Source organism: Nyctibius grandis, chromosome 4, assembly GCF_013368605.1.
Source record: "Nyctibius grandis isolate bNycGra1 chromosome 4, bNycGra1.pri, whole genome shotgun sequence".
In the NCBI taxonomy this organism is placed as follows: domain Eukaryota; kingdom Metazoa; phylum Chordata; class Aves; order Nyctibiiformes; family Nyctibiidae; genus Nyctibius; species Nyctibius grandis.
In genome coordinates, this window is record NC_090661.1 from 12,658,587 (window position 1) to 12,679,801 (window position 21,215).

The 21,215-nt window shown below is 42.1% G+C and overlaps 1 protein-coding gene across 2 annotated transcripts in view; it reads left to right on the forward strand.

Moving 5' to 3' along the window:
• The window catches only part of DENND2B (DENN domain containing 2B), a 183,802-nt gene that overhangs the window by 23,871 nt on the left and 138,716 nt on the right, over positions 1 to 21,215 (forward strand). For both annotated transcript variants that reach the window (XR_011047933.1, XM_068397872.1), the window contains exon 2: positions 15,964 to 16,052. The gene's annotated coding sequence lies outside the window, so the exon portion shown is untranslated. The remainder of the gene's footprint in view (positions 1 to 15,963; positions 16,053 to 21,215) is intronic.

The window sequence follows — 21,215 nt, forward strand, 5'->3', positions numbered from 1 at the left end:
TGGTTGATTTCTCTTCACTCTCCTTAATCTTTATGCATCCTGTAAGGGCTTCCATGTTGTGGTCCACATGCTGCTGTGTTTTGTTGGCAAATGAAGCAGTTCGTGTTTGCTCTGTATACAATTACAGTGGCTAAGGACATTTAAAGTAAGAGCTAGGAGTGTTTTGTCACAGTGTGCTCTTACGCAGTGTGACTGTATGGGAGATGGTGGGTGATAAAAGCAAAAGAAAAAAGACTTATTTCTTACTCTTGTCAACTCTACAGATTTTAATGTGGGATTTTTCTGTATATTAGTTTGTTTTTTTTCCTTCGTTTAAGGCCCAGGTTCCTGGAGTTCAGTGATTATTAGAAATCTTTACTTTCTCTGGCTTTTATAGCTACATGGGAAAGCTTGGAAACATGAGTCCCAAAGGCTTGAAATCTGTAAAGCTAATAGGAGGAGTTCAACCTTTATTTATACCTAAAATTTTATGATTTCTTTAGGTCGACTCACAGCATCTCAGGGATCTGTCTCAAGGCATTGAAATACTTAAATCCAGTAGTACAAGTTTCTTTTTGTTCTCACTGTGGACTTGCTGGTGTGGTGTCGAGGGCGAGCAGGAGATGAGACTGTGACTCAGCCTCTCTCCCAGCGAGCTGATAGGCGGGAGAAAATTGCATCCACCTGGAGTGGTGAAGCAATTGCATTCACTGAATGGAAAGGAACCGGCACCTTGTCTTGGGGCAGGGGTGAAGTGATATCTTTAATTATCCTTAACATAGATGAGTATCTACAAGGGATGGTAAAACCCACACCTTTGAGTAACCATTACTATTTACAGCACAGTTACTTTCATACTCATGTCACTGGAAATATATTTAATATTGCTACCACCTCTTAGCATGACCAAAGATCTTGCCAGAAGAGAACCTGGTAGTCCAGAATTCCAGCTCTGTGTAAATAAACAAATATTTCAGTAAATCCCTGAGAATGGAAGCAGGGGGCCTTGGCGAGACAAGCAAACCCATCAAAAATGGATTTTTTTGTTGTTTGTTTTGCATTTGATTTTAATAACAGGCAAAATTTTCCAAGCAGGAGGATTGCACATACTATATGCAATTTGTCTAAAGAATACTTTCTCTAGGAGAGAGAAAAAAAAAAAAAAAGTGAAAAGGAGTAACTTTTCAGATGGAATTTCCTATTGCTTTTGTCTTCCATTTAAAATGAGGTGCTAACTCATAAGCTGGAAGTTTTCTCCTGCATCAGGATAATACAGTCTTATGACCATGCTCTCCACTTTGCTCCTGTTCCAGTAACTGCATTGAAGTCTGCAGTGAAGGTGAGCAGGGCTGTTTGACCAGGCGCTCCCCTCCTTTAACGCCTGCTTTTCAGAGCAGAGATTTACAGGAAATCAGATGTGATTGTGCATTGAGTCTTTTTTTTCCTGCCAGCCACCCAGATGAGGCTAGTCTAATTTGCTTCCAAGGTTTTTAATTGGGAACAAAGTGTTTTGAGGTTTCATTTTCAGACCCTTGAAGGTTTGATTGGTCTTTGGCACCTTTCCGTGCCCACTCAATTTTATTTGGTAGAAAGCAAACAGGTTGAAAGCATTGAACTGTTTAAAAAAAAAAAAAAAAAAACAACAAAAAACCCAACAAAATCCATCCAACCCCCCTGCCCCAAAAAACCCTTCCAGGATTTGAAGTTTCATAGAAACTTGCCTGTTCATTCAGACAGTAAGGCATGCAAGAAGAAGGTCTTTGCACCAATAGTAACCAAGTGAGTGGGGTGTAGGTAGTTGCTCTGCTATGTGGTTTTCAGACAGCCTGTTATATGCATCATTACAGCCTGGGCAGATTACCAGGGTGCTGTCTATGTTTAAATGGCTGTATGTTCTGGGTCAGCTTTGGAGCCCAGCGGCGGGTATGGTGTTTGCGTTTTTGTGGGCACCTTAATGACAGGAACAATCTTTTGCCTTCACGTGTCTGTGGATAGAGTTTCTTGTCAGTCATTTCGGCACCTGATTAGCAGGTGCAAACAGGTACTTGGGCATCTAAAACCTTGGCTAATTGTAGGCATGAACTGTGACTTCAAAACTAGATGCTATGCACTAAACAAAGCAGCCTCTATTCGGTAGGTGCTGTACCTTTGTAGAAAGTTAGCAAGGTTTACCTTGCATTACCTTAAGGTTACAAGGTTAACCTTGTATTGCCTAATATGTGTTTGTTTTGTTCTAAAAACCTTTTACAGGGCACTAGTTGTTTCATCAATGGTCTCAGTCTGCAGGTAGCAGTCACAGCTTTATGGGCATCAGAAGAGCATTAGTCATCTATAAATAGTAACAATCTGGCTTATTAATAACTACATCTTTATGCTAACCCGTGAATTGGGCAAACAAGTGTTATAATCCTGCGCTGAGGCATTGAGACTTTGATGTAACTTTGGGTAGGTCGGTGGTACCATGTTAAAATTGAAACTCAGGGTTTGGAAGGTCTTACTCTGCCCACCCTCTCACCAGCAGGCAACAGGCTGCACCTGCACTGATGCGATGTGCACTTGCGGGCAGGCAATGCAAGCTGGGTGAGAATGGGGATGGCAGTGCCTGGCTTCCCAGCTCCAAGCTTGCCACTAAGTGACCTTTCTTTCTAACTGAGGATTGCAGAATCTTTTTCTTCTGACATCTACTGAATGATTTTCAGGAAAAGGGGAAACAGATCAGGACACTTAAAATAAGCTAAACGTAACATTGTTGGGAATCAGAATGGCTTTACTTTGCCAGAGAAGTCTCACGCGTCACATGTTAATGATCTTCCTTTGACCTAAACTTAAACTATGAGTTCAGGGAACAACCATTTATAGAATTGGTTAGGTCTGTAATTCACTGTGTGAATAACAGGATGGTCTGAAAGAGAAAACAAAGATCCTTACTTCTCAGCAAAGATGCAGAATGAAGACTATCAAATTCTTTTGGGTTTTCTTGTTGTTACTGGTATGTGGTTTTTTTTTTTTTTCCTTGTGGTGTAGGATTGGTGGGGTTTCAGAAATACTTTCAATCGGTGTAAACCATTTCCTATTGCATCTGGCAGCTGTTCTCTCAGTGTTTGCAGATGAGGGGCACAGCAGCAGTCCTTAAGAAACGATTGCTTGTGAAGAACAGATGAGTCTGAGGTTCTGGTTAAAGGAGAATGCACCCCCATAAATTACTGCATTATTATATATCAAGAATACTTTTGTAGTCTGTCATTGAAGCAACCGTTGAGTGGGATTCTGCATCCCACACTTGAAAATGGTCCCAGCTCAGCCAAATACTTGAGCATGTGCTTGAAAGCTAAGTGTTGACTTCAGCAGCTTGCCTAAGGGCTGACTGAGGTTTCACACTGGTCTGGAAGGCTGCTGTAGTTCTCACAACTGTTCTCATATGGTATTTCCTCCGGTGAGAGTGGACAGCAATATTTGTATGCTTCCTGCGCTTGTGAAATACAATGATCACTCCTCTTCCCTAGCAGTGCTAAACTCTCTCTTTTGCAATAATAAGAAAAAACTTATTATGTGGCTGGATCACTGGGGGAGGTGTTTGTGTGTGTGGGTGGGTGACATCCACTGATGTGGTGGTGTTGATCTGGAGTGAGCTGGCCCGGATTCACGTTGCTCTAAGCTCACCAATGGAGAGTTACGGTGTTGCTGTGTGCGTGCACGGAGGACAAAGTTGACATGGGGCAAGAAAGTTATGTTAACTAACGTAGCTACCTCCCATTAAGGAAGGGGAGACAAACTAAAAAGATATGAAGATGATTATGTCAGGATTGAATAACACTCTCAATTTTCCATGCTACCATCTGAGACTTGCAACATGTGAACTAGTCCAAAGCCTGCTGGGGAGTCCTGCTGCAGGGATGATCTGCCTTAGTCACGATGTTTTCACCCCTGAAGTGGCTGCAATGGGGTATTACTGTACTGGGTATGGATATTGCCAAAATTATTCTCCACCCCCACCCCTCCACAATGTTGTTTTATGGTGTTTTTTAGAGGAAGGGCACTAAATAAGCCTCAACGTGTCGATGACTAATTGACATCCCAGAAAGTTAGTTACTGGGAAGGGTAGGAAGCCGGTGATGGTTGGGATCTGTGGCAGCTGTAGGGTAGGAGACTGACTGCAACTATCGAACATAGCTATGCTGACTCAGGTTTTCATACATATTGGCTGGGAGATCAGATTCACCATGTGTGTTTGTTCCTTCCGTATTGATTCAGCGTGCTAAAGTGAAGACAGTTCAACACAGAGATAAGAAAGAGAAAAACCAAGGGCTGACAGACATTTGTCATTTTTGGCAAAAAATAAATGTACAGTATAGAACCAGTTTGCAGAGCTGTACAGCCCTGCCTTTGTGTTTTGAGAGTGCACATGATTTACTGGCAGAAATCAGCTTGGCATAGCATAGCTGTGCAGATTCAGCAGGACCTACCATTATCTTGTCATGTTTTTTAGCAAATTGACTTTTACAAGGCAGCAATTCAAAAACATGAAAGAGAAATGTGCTGAACAACCCATCCCTTCTTGTCCCCCCATCCAGTGCGTGCTGGCAAATCTGCCACAGCTGCACCCACGGGCATGGTGGTGCTTGGCTCCCTCGCTTGCAGGCTTTGGGCATTCTGTGTGCGTAAGCTGGTGTGGGTCTTGATTTTATTATTGTGCTCCCAAACTCCCAAGTTGCTGACTTCTCAGCTAAGTACAGCAGTTCAGACACGGCTTTCTGTCATGTTTCATTTTACAGACTTAATAGGATTTCATTGGTACCGCAAGAGTAAACAAATGCACTGTTAGCAAAATTTTGCAAATCTCTGCTCACCTGCAGGCCTGCAGTCTCAAGAAAAAATGGCCAGAAAGCAGCTAGGTTCCTGGCTTGCCCCGACTAGCATTGCCTTTCACTGCTTCTGAAGGCAGAGTATTGAGCTAGATGCACCGTTGGTCTGACCCAGAACAGCATTTTCTGTGTTTTTGAAGTATGTCTCTATTGCAGTGACAGCACTGAAGTAGCATGGATACAGTATTTCTGCGTTCTCAGATGTTTGGCAAACGTGCCTGGATTTTTGTTTATTTTTAAGGGGTTAATTTAAAATGTGTAAAACTTTCCCACCTTCTGGGAATTCAGGAGATTCAGTCCATGTGTGCCTCAGCAAATGGCTTCTATTTAATAACATCTTTGTACATTACCATTAAGAGATGGCTATCTTGGAGAGCTAAGCTGTGGATGTGCCCAAGGGTGAAAAAAGAAAAAAAAGTAAGACTGAGGGGAGAGGAGATGGGAGAAGAAAAGTTCTTTGTGCAGATTTTTTTCAGTGGATAATGTGTGAAGGGTAGCGGTGGAGATGCACTGAGGAGCATTCTGAGATAACAAAATAGCTTGCTTAGCTAAACAGAGTGGATTGAAATGACAGCCCTACCCATCCTCCTTTCTCACTCTTCTGTGAACAAACCAGTGCTCAAGCGGCAGTGTTCATGTATGAAGCAGGGCTGTGCACAGCTCCTTTCCCTCTTCCCTTGCGCTTTGAGATGAAACTACAGGGCTAGTGGTGTTTTCCTTCCAGCTCCTGAGCTTAGCAGCTTTTGTGTGAAGGAAGTTATTTGGCCAATACCACTGCCTGCTCCTCACAGTTTGACAGGTCCTATGCCACCAGCGTGTGCCTGTGTGTCACTACACTCCATGAACGTGCTCAACAAACCCTGTCTCGAGCCACAGCGGGCATTTTTTTTGAAGACATGACTCTTTCCTCAACAGAACTTCCCTCTGTAGAAAGTACTTGTTTCCTTTCCTCTGCAGAAACTATTTGTCACTCGAAAGACCCATCTGGTTTTCAAGATTAGCCAGGCAGGCCAGAGATGCCAGTGAGGGGACCCATCCTGATGCAGCAGGTTTCAGATCCCCCTGCAGCCTGTCCCTTGTGTAGATTTTACTTCCTTCCACAAGTAATGTCTTAAAATCTTTTGAATGGCTCACCCAATAGAAAAAAACTCTACTCTGTAATATGGTTAATGGGTCTTTCTAGCAGATGGAAATCCAGTGAAACATATCAGTTTCTTTGGTTTAACAGGAACAGATGATTTAATAAGCAGCTATAAATCTCTTGGGAATGTACAGACACAGTCAAACAGCACACTTCTGCCAGATTTTTCACTGACTAGACTTATGAGCCTGTGAGTCATAGCGGTCCTGCTCCACTCTCCACCTCAATGCCTGTTGTTGTTGTTTTGGCTTTAGAGGTGCTCTGTGCTGCATATGGGGGGTTTTATCACCTTCTCCCTGTTAATGGGCTTGCTCTTTTCATCCAGCAGACAGCATTCAGCAGTTGACTCTCATTCTGTGTGTGTGCGTGACAGTGCATGACCATTTCATTTTCCATTCCCTAGCCCAGCTTGTGATTTTAAAATTGTATAGTGAAAATGTTTCTGAGGATTATATTAATAGAGCCTCCTAAATGGCTTAGTAGTGGGAATCTGGTTAAGTTAAGAGGTGTTGTCCTCCTCTTAATACAGCATGCTTTCCTTCCAGCAGTCCTGTGTGGCCACCCTTATGAAGTTTAATAAATTGATACTAACGGTATTTCTTATAGATTCAGTTGTTATCAGCTCTTTAGAGATTTGGAAACCAAGGCAGTAAGCAGAAAGCTCTTTCAGTTACATGTGGCTCATGCTGAATTGCAGGGGAGGGTTATATTTCCTAAAATATCAAAGTGCCATTCCAAATGGATGTGAATTGGCACTGTGTTTTACAAAAGTCTTCTTTTATATTGTGTTAGTTTGCTGGCTTTCCATAAGTGTCTTAGATATCTAGGAACTGGGGTTGCAAGCTCTTGTTCTATTTTACAGTTGGTTCGCAAGCCATGTGAATTACACTTGGGAGCAAATCTAGAAGAGGTCAGGTTTTAGAATTGCTAAGATTTGCTCCAGGTCACACCCTGGTAAACCAGAGATGAAACTAGTGATAAAACATGAGGCTTTGTATGGAGATTTTAACCATTGTGGATGTTCTTGCAAGACAGGTGCAGTGCAGGTTATTTTGAACGCAGCTGGATGGAGGGGATTTAAAAAATGGCCCACCAACATAGTTTGTTTTTGTTTTTGTTTTTTTTTCAACCTTGCAGTGCAAGTATGTAATGTTTTAGAGTGTGACCAGATACAAAATCTTTGTCTAAAAAAAATGGTGCAAAGTTCTGACTTTGTCATACGCAAGAAAAAAAATCAGGCTCTAAATCTTTCACTGGCTTGGGACTACATTTGCTTTTGTTGTACTCTGGGACTGTGTAAATTGTGAGGAAAGCTTCTTATTTCAGTGGTAAGGATGACGAAGAAACCCTGTTCATGTTTTGGCCTTTTTCAGGCCGAAGGGAGTATCAAAGATGCATAGATGTGAAGCAGGTTAAGAAACGGGAAACAGCCTTGGAGATTGATCACATTATAGAATTCTGTACATTAATCAAAGATACATACTGTTTGAAGTTTATGGTGAGTTTGCAACTTACTGCATCGTTCCAATACTGCTTGCTTCTGATTTCTCAGGGCTTCAGGAAGCCGAACAGGTACTGTGTTACTGGAGGAAGAAAGCTATCCAAGGTCATATAACTGGATGGTGTCAAAATCGAGAACAACATTTGATTCTTCTGACTCCTTGTTAGGTCCCTTCACATGGCACAGGAAGCGGAGTAGAGGGTTTCAATCCTATGTATATGAGTGAAAAAAAAAAGCCCCTTTCAGCTCTTTCTGGCAAACTGAGAGTGTTGCTTTATGCTTTCAGTAAGCACAGAGCTCTCATGTTTACTGATGGGACTTTCACACGTCAGGAAATTAGAAACTGGAGTCTTAACCAGCATGTCTGTTCTTGAATGGGGAATTTTCCCCAAAGCTAGTTGTGATGTGTGCTGTTAATGACTTGAATTCTTACAGTGCAGACTTCCATAAGCTGCTTCCAGCATTGTAGGCACTAACCTGTGTTTGCAGTGAACATTAACACACAGCCAATTGCAAGGGAAACAGCCTTAAGTTACGTGTTTAAATCTCGGCATAACTCCGTGTGGTTAACTGGGAATGGCCAGTGCCTTTAGAAGTCTGCTTCTACTGTGGTGTTTAGGTGGAGGTGTTGGTGCGGCGTTGAGGGCTCTTCCTGTTGCAGGGCAGGTTTGGGGTTACTAGAGATCAAGACTTTTAGCAGAGCTTTGTGCTAGCACTTCTTCACTGCAGAAAAGGTCTTTTTGCAAACTTTCTGGTGTGTGGTCTTTGGCACACTAAATGGCTAACACTCAGCTTGTGTTGTGGGATTTCACCAGTTTCATAGTATGAACAGCAAGGCAGCAGCAGTTCCAGGGAGTTGTCCATCCCCTTAAAGCAATGTACATAGCAAGGGGGAACATCATGTGACTACATGGACCTTATCCAGTGTTTTAGAAGGAAAAAATATCTATAACAGTGTTCTGGCCTATATAAGCTGTATAGTTTTCCCAGACTTGGAAGAAAAGCGCTGGATACTTTCCCAGGTTCCGCCCTTTTCAGTTTGATGTAAAAAAATGTCGATTCTTGCTTTTCTTTTGTCTCTAAAATGGGAAATACTTTAATTAAAAGAAAAAAAATGTTTTTTCATGGCAAGAGGCAAAATCTTATCTCTGAGCCATCTGTTTTGATGACAGTAAAGCAGAATGTGTACTTTATTTTTTTGTTGTTGTTGTTTTTTTTTTTCTTCTTAAATAATAGCCTCTATTGTTAGTGGTGAAGAGGAGTCAGGTAGGTGTGTGATTCCCCAGCAGCCTAAAAGGGGGTGTCAGGCGAGTCCTTCCTTGGATGTGGGGGTTATGGGGCTGTTTGCAGAGGCTTCCCCCAGCCCTGTTTGGAAGAGCGCACAGAATCGGAGGAAGAGGAATGACCTTGCTTTTAAGGCATTCATCTGGAGCTTGGGCGCTGGGAGCTGAATTCCCAGTGCTGGGACTGGCTTCCTCTGTGGTCTGCAGTATGTTGCTCGGGGGATGTCTGTGCCGCACAATGGAGCTGAGCACAGAGTGCCCTGGAGCTGCCTCCAGGAGGTCTGCATGGCCTCACAGCGCAGTGGGGCTCTGTGTGGAGGCACGACCTCCTTCCCGGAAAAAAAAAAAAAAAAAAGCTGCACTAGTTCAAGCTCTGCCTTGTGCTGTTGGGGCTGTGCTGCTTCCAGTTCTGGAGTTATGATGGTTGCGGCTCATGTGGGCATCTCTGCACCACACTGCATTGCTAAACCCAGAAAGCACTGAGGTACTGAGAAACTAACACAGAGTTCACAAAATGTTTTTGAACTGTCTGCATGATCTGGCTTTGGATTTCTTTTGTTTTGCACAAGCTCATCCTAGTCACTGCACTGTCACTGACTTTGATTTCCTTCATGGCAGTGGAAACCAGCTAGAAGGAAAGCTTAATTTCAGCTGTTTCCCATGCCCAAGCAAATTGTTTTCCAGGAAGAAAAAGGTTCTGATATCCCTTGGAGTTTGGCTGACCCTGACTGTCTTCCAGGTCCTAACTATGATCTCAGGGGAGGCAGCAAAGCCTGGTGCTCAGAACCCTGTCAGTCACACACTGTTTCTGAGGGGCCACTGTGCAGCCTCACACACAAAGCCACTTAACTCCTTTGTTCCAAGCAGCCATGCAGGACTGTCATTTACCCAGCTTTGTAAAGTGCACTGAGGGCCATGAATGAGAGAGTGAAAGGAGTTGTATATTCAAAGCAATATTTTGTTTATCTGCTTTATCCAAAATAGAGAAGGAAATAGCTTTATTTTCTGTGGATTGAAAAATCTGCCTGCTGTGATGATTATGGCAGTATGAAAGACAAACTCATTATGTGCCTAAGAAAATACATACTGTTACTGGCTTTGATTTCTCTGGGGTGTAGGTGATGGAGTAGTGCTGGGCTGGTGCTCACAGTACCCTTCCTCCGGCAGAGATGCTAAGCAGGGCTCACTGGGCAACCCCCCAGCACGTGACCGAGGAGTTCACAGGGTCTCCAGGCCAACTTGGAGGTTCAGTCATGATTAAAATAAAGCAAGCCAACAACAGAAGTTAGCCCACACATAAGTCATTGCTTTTTTGTCCAAAAGAACATCACGCTGACACTTTCTTCTTAGAGCCTCTTGGCTAATACGCTTTGGAAGATAAGATCTATCCAGTCGGAGGGGGGTTGCATAAACTTCCTGTCAGCTTTTGTAGTTGACGATCCAGAGGAATCACAAAACATGTTGTCGTTATTTATCTATTTATTTAGAAGTTCAAAGAGTGCACAGCGATATTGGTTGTTATTTTTCTCATGTAAACAAGGTGATATCATACTGGTTGCTCAGCATTAGGCCCTCTTGTTTTCTGTTTTGAGTTTAAATTATAGCTCTTTTGCAAGGAGGGGGAAAATGCAAAAACCCAACCACCACCCATGTTCTGCTTCAGAAACTAGCACTGCATTATTGAATATACCTGTCCTTGTGTCCACTGCTTTGTTAAGAGATGCTCTTCCCTCGATTAGCTCTGTAGAGCTAATCTAACAACATAGATGGTTCCCAACAACAACTTCTTCTTTGTCCCACTACCTGAATGCAAGTACTGGAAGGGCTACCTTGACAACAATTTGAAAAATACCTATTCAGGTGGGGATTTGGCTTAAAGGATCTGTCTTCCCATCATTTATGTTCTCCGAGAAGGATTCTGCCCCTGTGTTCCCATTAAGTCAAAGCTTTGCAGCGCTTGCTCAGATGCACACAAGATTTTGTCCTCCCAGAGTTATATTCGAGTCCTGCTTGCATTGCGATTCCAGGTGTGAGGGGATCTGTTTTTTAAATTGCCTTCTAGTCCCGTGTGTAGCATTTTGTGTCACAGGATGTGTACTGTGAACGAGGGCAACCGAAACTTGTCCTTCGGCTTTTACTTAAAAGAAACAGTAGTGAACTAAGACAAATTGAGATATCTTGCATTCGTGTAGGGTCAAATCAGAATTCCTGTGGAATTTCAAGCAACTCATTGACATCTCTCCTGATGTGGTTAGTTCCCAGAGGAAGCCTGCTTGTCTCATTTGCCGCTGTTCTTGGAGCATAAATCCATGCTTGAAGGGGATATATGCAGTAAAAAAAGGTATAGGAAGAGACTAACACCTATAAAGGACAAAATTTTCTTGTTTTATCCAGACGGGACAAATAGTCTCCCCTCGGGGGCTTCCCCCCTCCATCAGTTTTGATCCTACAGCTTCCTGTCTTTCCTTTCCAGGCATGCCTGGGATACAGCACAGCCACATACGGGAAGGGTGTTGACTGCAGTGCAGATGGGTTGCAGACAGGGCTGGCTCTGGAGAGTTAAGGAGCAGAAGGACTTGTTTACATAAGGTTCCCACTTTTTGGTTATCCTTATGGCTTGGCTTGTGCCTTGGTCTGGTGCCATCTGACACAGTTTGCAGTACTGGGATGTTGAGGGCTGGCTGAATTGGCTGCCTGGGCCCAGAGCCAGCTTGTATGGCTTGTTTGGCTTTGCTCCGCTTTCCTAGCAGGGTGAGCTGTAATATGTGTCTCCTGTCATGAATCAGACCGTAGGTATGGATAATTCTCAAACCAGGCATTTACATGAGTTAATGTCACACTGTTCAGGTTTAAAGTTGTTTTATTAAGGAATTATTCAGCCTATTGCTCAGCAGATTTTCAACCTCATTAGTACATTTAGCATAGGGAGCACGTCCCAGTTATATCACCAAACAACATCTTAAAGCTTTAATTGCCAAATAAAAACTCTTTCTGTCTCTCTTTTCTAAAATATACGACATTACTAAGGCACCACTTTGGTAAAATATTGTAGCACGTTTGGCATATTTTTAAGTTCTTTTGAAGTCAATGTTTAAGTGCTTTGCTGAATCAGGGCCTAAAAAAAAAATAGCCACTTTATTTCTGAATGAGTGTTTGCACAGGAGTTGAGTGTGTGTCAGCTTCTTGTCGTGACCCCCCAGGTACAGTTATCCTATTAGTTTCACTGAATCACTTAGCAACTTCTGCAAATTGCTGTCTTTCACCCAGTTGAGATGTCAGGGTCGGACCCAAGTATGGCAGGCTTTCATCTGCAGAATGAGATCAAACTGAAATGGGATATAGGGCCATAAAGGGATTGGCAGCATCTCAAAGAGTGCACAGCTATGATTAGTCATTTCCTATATACATATAGTGTGTGTGTGTGTGTGTGTGTGTGTGTGTGTGTATATATACACACACATACACTTTTTTTTTCTGGGTTAGTGAAATCAGTACAGTGCTTCAAACATGATTCTCATTGGACTATTAAAGAGGTCATGGAAATTTTAATTCTCCTGCTAGAAGAGAGAGTTGTGGAAATACTATTGGTATGGATCTGATGCTGAAATGGGGGAAGGAAACAAGTTCATAGCTGACTGATCTTAGACCTACACCTGTGCAGTCCTGTTGCAACTGGGGGGCTCATATGTTGGGTCAGCTCCTTTGCTTTATTGTTTTCAGGGCCATGATACACTCTTGTACTATTTACTACTACTATTTTACAGTCCTAGCAAAACATGACGCAGTGAGGCCACATTGAAGTTGATGTGCCACTGAAGTCAGTGGAAGTTTTATTTGCTTCAGTAGAATGATGCTTTTGGAGTCAGAGGCGTTATTTTGTGCCACTTGCTCTACTGCTTTGCTCTTATGCCGTTGTGTTGGAGTGTTAACAATAAAGGCCAGTGCTGTGGACTGTTAATTCAAAGGAGAACTCAATGGTGTCGTGGGAGTGCTCCAAAGAGTATGGTGGCTGCTGTCCTGGTTGTTGTCATCTTGTCCCACGTGGTAGTCACAGAATGCCCTATGCAAAAGTATTGAGTGCTGGCTCTCCAAATAAAGCACAAAGAGCACAGTTTGTGTAGTGCATGCACACTTTACATTATGAGCTGGCTGGGGCCTTTTCCCTTATTTCCATACCTCTGCAAGTCACTGCCTGGTGATGAGGAAGTGCTGCCTAGCTCTGCCTCTCCCCGTGAGGTCAGCAGGAGCTGCAGGCACTTGCCTTTCCATGGTATTGGGTTAAAAACATACCGGGACAGGGTACTTAAGCTCCACTTTTTGCTGTGGAGTCTTAAATTTATCTAAGTTCAAACAGATACACATCCATTGAGGTCACTGGAAAGATGGTGAGTAACTGTGGTGTAGAGGTGACGTGAGAAGAAGAAAAATAAGGTGGTCATATTCTATGGGAAAGGGGCAGAAGCCCTTCTGAAGGGCAGAAAGTTTTTTGAGGAAGGGAAGAATCATAAATCATTTTACAGGAGTATTTTATGTGGAACCTCATTTTATTTAAAAAATGCAAAAGAAAGTGCTACTGAAGTTGGTGCAGTGATTAATCCACGTTTACACCTACCAGAGATTTGTGCTGTTGTTGTGGGCATCTTAGTCTGTAGCTCATCTCTGGTTTTGTCTTTTTAAATCCCAAAGTTGATGCCTTCTTGATACAGAAAGCATTCAGTAAAGCATCTCAGAGCACGCAGCTTGTGGAGAGGGCGGCTCGTATTTCCCCTTCCAGTCTCAAGGGCAGAGACGCCAGGTGTGCCCCGGTGAGGACTCTCTCGCTGCGCATTCATCCTTTTCAGTGCATGTCTGCTCCTGTGTGCATCACGTGCCTTCTGCATCCTGCACTTGTGACTGCAGAGCATAAGAAGGAGTGTGTTCAACTAGTCAGAAATGGGAAGTGTATTGGAAATAAGAAACTAAACATCAGCTGTGTGTGAGTAATGGATTGTCTGTCTCCTGCAGGGGATGAGGATATATATTCTAATGCTTTTTGATCGCAGTGTAGCTATGGTGCTCTAATTAACCCAATATTATCTGTTCATAGTGTCCTCTATTTATATCCTGAGCCTAAATTCTGTTCTGAGGTGTTGATGTGCTCACAGAAAAGCCCAACAAGAAAAAAGTAAGCAGTGGGAATGGTTCTCTTTCACTGGGGCCAATCTGAGCAAAATATTTCACCTTTTGGCAAGGAATTGGTTGGGAGTGTATTCATGAAGCTTAGAATAGAAATGTACTTGTCTGGGGTCTTCTGTGGTAGTCACCTGCCCAAGACCAAAGCTTGGGCCATAGTTTTACTACTGTGCTTTGTACCTCCACATTCGTGCATGCATAATATATGTTAACGTCTTCCTTTGTTTTGTTTGGAACTTTAAACAGTAACTGACTGTATATGTAATGCAATGAGCATTTTCAATTGTTTATAAATGCTAGCTTGCATGCTCCCCTGAGATCCTGCCATATATGCAGATGTGGTCACCTAATGAAGTGCTACAGAGCCTTGTGATAAGCTCTGGAGTGGGACGTGATGCAGATGATTGGTACATACTCCCATGCTACCAGTAATGGGGTCTATAGAAAATCTGAGACTGATCAACCCTTTCACCTGTCCATTGATCAATTCCTAGGTTGTTTTTTTATTACTTCCATGTCTTTGAGCACTCTCTTTGTGATGATGTAGGGTAAAACATTTCTTTCTTGGGAGGAGCTACCCGTCTCCCTCTTTCTGCAGTTATACTGCTGAAACTGTGCCCGCTTGCAGCATGCGATGAGTTAACTCAGTCATACACCAAAAGGAACTTTTCAGGACAAAAAACATGTCATAATTTTTTATATTTGGCTCCTATGGTTCTGCTGGGCTTCCCTGGTTCAATCTTAAGGGAATTTAGCGTGAACTTGCAAGCTTAGCATGTGGCACGTTCATGTCTAGAAAAACTATTTCATGTGATGTCATTTCGGCATCTTCTGGATTCTTGACAGCTGAAGTAGCTATCTTTTTATATTCATCTACCTGTGAATAGTCTGCACGCAGTTTTGGTAACAGTGTAAAATACACCTCATGTATACACTTTTGGGTAGTGTTCTTGATAGAAAGAGAGGTGGTTTAAGTGCACAATCTGCTGGGAGCTCTGTCATACACAAAACAGAGTTTTCAGAAGCACAGTCAATAATATGCTCCAGTGTAGTTTGTATTTTATAATAGCTATATGGAGAGACAGGTGTTCCCATAAGACATCTCAGCTATCTCACTGTCTAGTTTTTTTTTTTTAATCTCACCTTTGCTATCGTATTATGAACACAACAAGAAGAGTAATATGTTGGAACTCTTATATCTCCTTGCATATAAACCTAGCTGTGTTGATTATGTAATGCATGTACACATTTTCTCCATAAATTACATAGAAATGGTTGCATAGGCTAATTTTAATTTAAGTTTTTAATGCAGGCGTGGAATATCATAACAGTGTAATGAAGTGGTTGATAGAGAAAAAAGAATTTACTTTCTACTTTGTAGGGCATAGTCAGCTTTGCAGTTTGACGCCCACTAGAGGGACTGTTGCTCGTACAGCTCATTGCAGAAAGCAGAGTCATGCAGTCCCTTTAGTACTTTTATGAAGTTTTAAAACTTTGAATGACTGACTCCGGTTAAATCCTCTAAAGAGTAAGTCTCCAAGCTATTTCTCAAAGTGTAAAAACCTCGAGCATAATGCTGTTTTTCTGAGTCCAAATACTTTTTACTGAATTTCCTTACTAAATGCTCTTATTCTTTATTTTTTAAAAAGTATTTTCTGTTCTCTTGATTTATCAGTCCAGGCTTTTCTATATGACATTGCAGGAGATTAATTTAGATTTTTTTTTTTGTCAAGGAAAAAATGTTGTGTGTCTTTATTTATGTTTGGAATAAGTTTTGTTTTGCAACCATGGTGCCAGTGAATATGGTAAATTAATCAGTTCTTGTATTCACAAATGTCATTGAAATGGGTTTCTCTTTTATAACTGGGAGATAGTGAGTTTTGGGTCAGAGGCATGTGAACTTATAGTCAGTATGAGAAAACTTCCAAATGTATCTATTTTTTTCTTGTTTGGCTGGGGGATTTTTTCTGTTTGTTTGTTAGAGTTGCATGTTCCTGACCTGCACATTTTTCTTCTTAATTACAGAAACATGAAAGAATACAGGAAGTCCTGCATGACCACGATGAATACCTGTGCTAATTAAGTCACTGGCTGGGTACTGGGAGAACAGCAAGGTAAGGAGCCAGGCTGTGCCAGCAGCATTTCTTGTAATCTGTGTGATTGTATTTCAACAAAGCCTTAGTGCTTTCATATATCAAATTCATAACAAGTCGGGCGAAGACAAATAGCCCGCAGATTTGAATGCAATAGATTTACTTTTAGTTCAAAGCTTTGGCAAGCAAATATCTCTGCTTTCCTGGGGGGGGGGGAAAGTACAAGTTCTCTGGTGGTTTTCTTTTTTTTTTTTTAAAAGGCAATATCTCTAATTTCAACAATCGATTCATGACCAAAGCTCAGCTTCCTGGGCTGACTCTAGGGAGGGCTGGGAGGAGGGGTGGAATGCTTCAAAAACTTAGCTGATGAAAAGGCACGCTGTTTTGTGGATGCCTCCCAGAATTGTTTAAATCTGTATGTGTGTGTATGCGCGCGCGCGCATGAAAAAAAAGAGAGAGAGAGAGAGAGAGAGAGAGAGAGAGAGATCTCCATGACAACTGGCCCGGCCAGTGTGTGTTCGCTGCAATCATTTTAGCTGGAATCAGTGCTGCGAAAGGTCATATGAAGGAGTTGTGGGAAGCACAGCAGGTATTAGACGCTAAACGACTGGTTTTCTGATTGCCTCTGATAGTAAGACAGAGTTTTTTCTGGGAAATACAAATCTGAGAATGGAGTGGAAAGGGAAATGCTCCAAAATTCAGGTAACAAAAATTGCCTTTTTAATGTTATTTCCTCCCATTTTAAAGTTTGGTGTTTTTTTTTTCTTTTTTCCGTGGTGTTTACTCCCAGCCGAATGTCTGACTGAGCTTGGATTCCCTAGCTCTGGGGAATGATGTCATGCAGCAACAGTTGGATTCTATTAGCCAAGGAAAGAGGAAACATCCTGCATTTTTGAAAAAAAAAAAGATACTTTGGCTCTTTGTTGAATCTTGTGCAAAGGCTGCAAAAAGTGTTGTTTTTTAAAAAAAAGTTTCTAACAAATTAATTCCCAGAAAATGTCATTTGGGACCTAGATAGTACCAAACTTCAAAACCACTGCAACAATTACTCCTATATGCAAGAAAATAATTATGGAAGTGTTGCAGAATTCAGAAGGCACTTCTTTCTTCTTGAATGCTCCTATATTTATCTTTAATGAGAAAATTAATTGCACTGTAATTAAGCAAAGGATTTGGAACCTCCACACACTTGGGATCCTTTAGCAATTGTTCGGAGAATGTGCTGCTAAAGAGTTTTGTCTGGGTTGGGCTCTGTCTCAAACTGCTGCTTATGAATAGATGATGCTGGCAGCATTGTTCTTAATAAGGTTTTCAGTCCTGGACTGTGTTTTTCATAGCTTGAAACCAGCCTTTTGGGGAGATGGTAGTGGGGGAAGAAAGCAGAAAGCTAATAATTTTGGCAATTTGTAAGGGTCTTTTTCCCCCCCCTTTCCTCAGAGACATTTGCTAAATGCTGTATTCAACACTCAACATTAGAGTAGCGTGCACAGCATTTTAAGGGAAAAATACCTAATGATTAATGTACAACTGCTACATCCTAATGAAAAGACTTAGAAAATTGATATAATCCTACTTGCTCAAATGTCACAAAAATACACTGTATCGATAATCGTGATGAAAAGATTAGATCACCCCTCCACTTTTTAAACTCCCCTCTAGCAGATGCTCGTTTCTGCTTTTACGCTGCTCTGCTCCCATCTGTACGTTTCAGGCGTGATCCAAAGCTGCTGGAGTCCATGGGAGTTTTCCCGTCAACTTCAAAGGGCTTCAGATCAGTCTCTGCCTGAGAACTTCTCAGCCTCTGTTTCAGTCTTTTGACTACAGGACCAGGCCACAGGCTCTCCGCTTTTTTTTCTTGAACTTTCCAAACAGAAGGTCTTTTGTGTTCCTCCAAACAATGCCAGGCGCTGCTGACTGGCTTCAGCGTGGCTGCTAACACATGCTGGAGATAATGGTGATGCTTATTTCCGCTTTCTCCTAAAATCGTCCTAGAGGGGGGAAGTTCTGTGAATGGAAATCGGATCCTTCTGTCCCACCTCCCCTCCTCACAAATGGCTGTTGTTTATGAGAGTGTGTGTCTGTGTGTGCAAATTGTTCCTTGATTAAAGGGCAGTATCGGCTGTGCTTCAGGGAGGAGTTAAAGGAAGACTTCAGGGGGAAAATGCTGTTATTGCTGTGATCTGCCGGTAGAGCACTCAAGAGGGAGAAGCAGGCTGTCCCGGAGCAGGCAGTCTTTCTACAAATGCGTACAGAACTGACAGCTGTCATCTGCAAACTGAGGGCTGATCAGCATAGTCTAAAGCTTTGTGTCCCCCCTCTTGCCTACCAGATTTGACCAGCTTGATTCTATAAATAAAACACTGCTGTTAGTGAATATCAATTAATAACCTGGTTAAGTGATTGGAAAAGATAATAATTTTTCATCTGTTTGATGGTTAGAAGCAGTTTAATAAGAAATCCTTGTGCCCTTCTTGACTAGAAATGGAATATCTGTGGAGCTGGTGTGTTAATTTGAACCATCCCCCTGCTTAAGAAGGAACGCTGTGATGATTACCTAAGTTTAAGGCTCATTTGCGGGAAAATGCTGTTAGTCCCTGAAATTTCTGAGACAGAAAAAGATTATGGTTTTCAAAATCAGAACCACTGCTTTTAAGCGCTTACATTTTACAGATGGTCAGCTTGAGATTCCTGAGAGATCTCTGCAAGGTGTTGCAAATTTGGCATTCCAAAACCGACAGTTGCTTTTTGGCTTTTATCTGTGGTGTGGTGCACGCAGTGGGAAGCCTGGTGAGTTCCCTCCCAGTGTTTCTGGCTGAGTGGCATTTCCCTTAATGGTCTGTGTTGTAATATTTACATGTTACTTTGAAAAGTTAAACAAGGCATCATTCCCATAGTCCTTTAATATAATTTCCATATGTCCTAGCATTCTGAATGGTTCCAACTGAAGTTTGCATATGTTATATACTATGTATACCTTACCAGTAGGAAATAAAAAACCAAAATCAATAAATCATAATATATTTATAACTACACTCCTAACAAGATACCTTATAGCTGACCTGCTACGGTTGGACATAAACGTAACCAGCAGCACATAGGCAGTGGCACACTATATTTTTTTTCATCCGTTAAAGGAGTAAGCAACTCAAGAAGGCTGCTGCTATACCTGATAACACGCGTGGAGTTCTTGCAGCAGTCTGCGCAGGCATAGCGGCTCTGTGCTCAGCACGGCTCCTGTGGACAGGTATCCTATGGTCCTTAGCCCAATGTTTGCAGCCTGCTGTAGTTGTCACTTTATAAGTGCATTCATTTCTGTATCTTGAAGCGAGTTGCTTTATGTTGTTATCCTGATATAAATCTCCTCGTTGGTCCTGTGCATCCACCACGTTTCTGCCAGTGGGTCTGTGCCTACATTCTGTCTGTGGATAGTTGGTGGCTCAGGTTTTCCAGAGAGCTTAATGTATTTTTTTTGATACAATTAGTTGTGTCCTGTCTCATTGCACTTAGAAGGAAAGTGAAAGGACATGGTAGAAATCTTTTTTTGTTCTCTCTCCTTGATTATCTAATGAGTAATTTTTATATTCTGAGTTATAATGTTTTACTTTATTATTTTATCTTGCATAAGATCATCTTTTGTATAACTGCTCAAACACCCTCTATCCATAGGTTGACAGTGTATGTTTCCCCGTTGTCTGTTGCAGTGAGTTCCAGGTTAATTGCTATGTTGACATATTTGTTTTTATTACTTGGAAATACACCGCTTTGTTTGTGAATGAGATGAGGCTATCTACAAGCCTAGGACTGACTTTGTATCCTTCAATACTTGTTTTTGCTTTTACTCCTTTCTCGAAATAACTCCAGTCCCTTCAGTTTTTCTTCTTAGTGAAAGTCTGTGAGACACTGGAAAAACACTGTCTCCATTTCTGCTGTTTTCTTTGAAGGTCAGGTGATCTTCAGAGCACCTGGTGTTACAGTAGTGGACAGATGCACCATTAAATTATTGAACATGAGATTCTCCATCTGTAACCTTATGCTCACAATAGATGGAATTCATTGAAAACAACAGGGCTGCATATTTAGAAGAGCTGCTTATGAGGATGCTTAAGTCTTTATTTTCTGTAAGTTAATTTCAATTCCAGCAGTATGAACAACTAGTTCTCACAGTTGTTTCCTCTCTGCTTTTTCTGGTCATGGTGACTCTGAGTGACTTTCTGTGGTGTAAAATGTGATGTGCAAAAGGATTTGTTCTGAGCAGCTCACACGGAATATGAGTGTGGCTACCTTGTAATCACAGCAAGAACCTTGAAATGATTGCACTGTCATTCTGCTCTGTGGTGCAGGCTCTCATTAGTGCTAATCAGTGATCTCTGTTCTTGCATCTTTGACCCAGTTACTTTGCTGAACTTAACACAGTTGCTAGTGTGACACAAAGCAGACTCTTGGCACAGCCCTGATCACAGAGCAGGGAGAGATCTGGCAACTTTCACACAAATCTGTTATAATTAAGGCTTCCGGTCTGGGATTTAAACTTCTTCTTTCTCTTAAAAGCCTGAGAGTCTTTAAAAAATATTTTTCAGGCTGAAAATGAACTTACTGCTGTTAAGAGTCAAAGTCCCCTGAGGGTACTAGCTGCAGGCAGACCTGGAAGAGGCAGGTGCTGCTCTTGTTCCTTCATCAGGCTTTGCAAACGTGCTTCCACCCTGAATGCTTTTTGAACAGAGCCTCTCAGTTGTTCCTCAGTTTCATGTGACAACAACAGAGCTCCCTAAGCAGTTAGAGGAGTGTTGCACAGTTGGCTTTCCTCCAGTGCCAGCTCTTATTCTGAGGTCAAGCCTCATGTAGCATTAATCCTCTCCGCCCATTTGGAGCCAAACTGCTGTATGCAAGGGACTATCCAAAGGAGTCCCATTTCCCCATCCTGTCAGAGGCAGTGCTGCCCCCTTGAACCTTCTTTTCCCCCAACCTGTTGCTGTTTGATGACAAGAAGATGAATCAGAGGCTAAAACTTCTGGCAAAGGCAAGAGCACAATTTGGCATCCCTTATGCAGCTGGCATCCAAAGGATACAAGCCATCAAATTATCCCGCGCTCCTGGTCCAGCTGAGCCTGTTGGTTTATGACCAGAACATCCCTCCCCTCTTTAACGCATGCTTGAAAGTTAAATGGCACCACTAAGCATTTACCA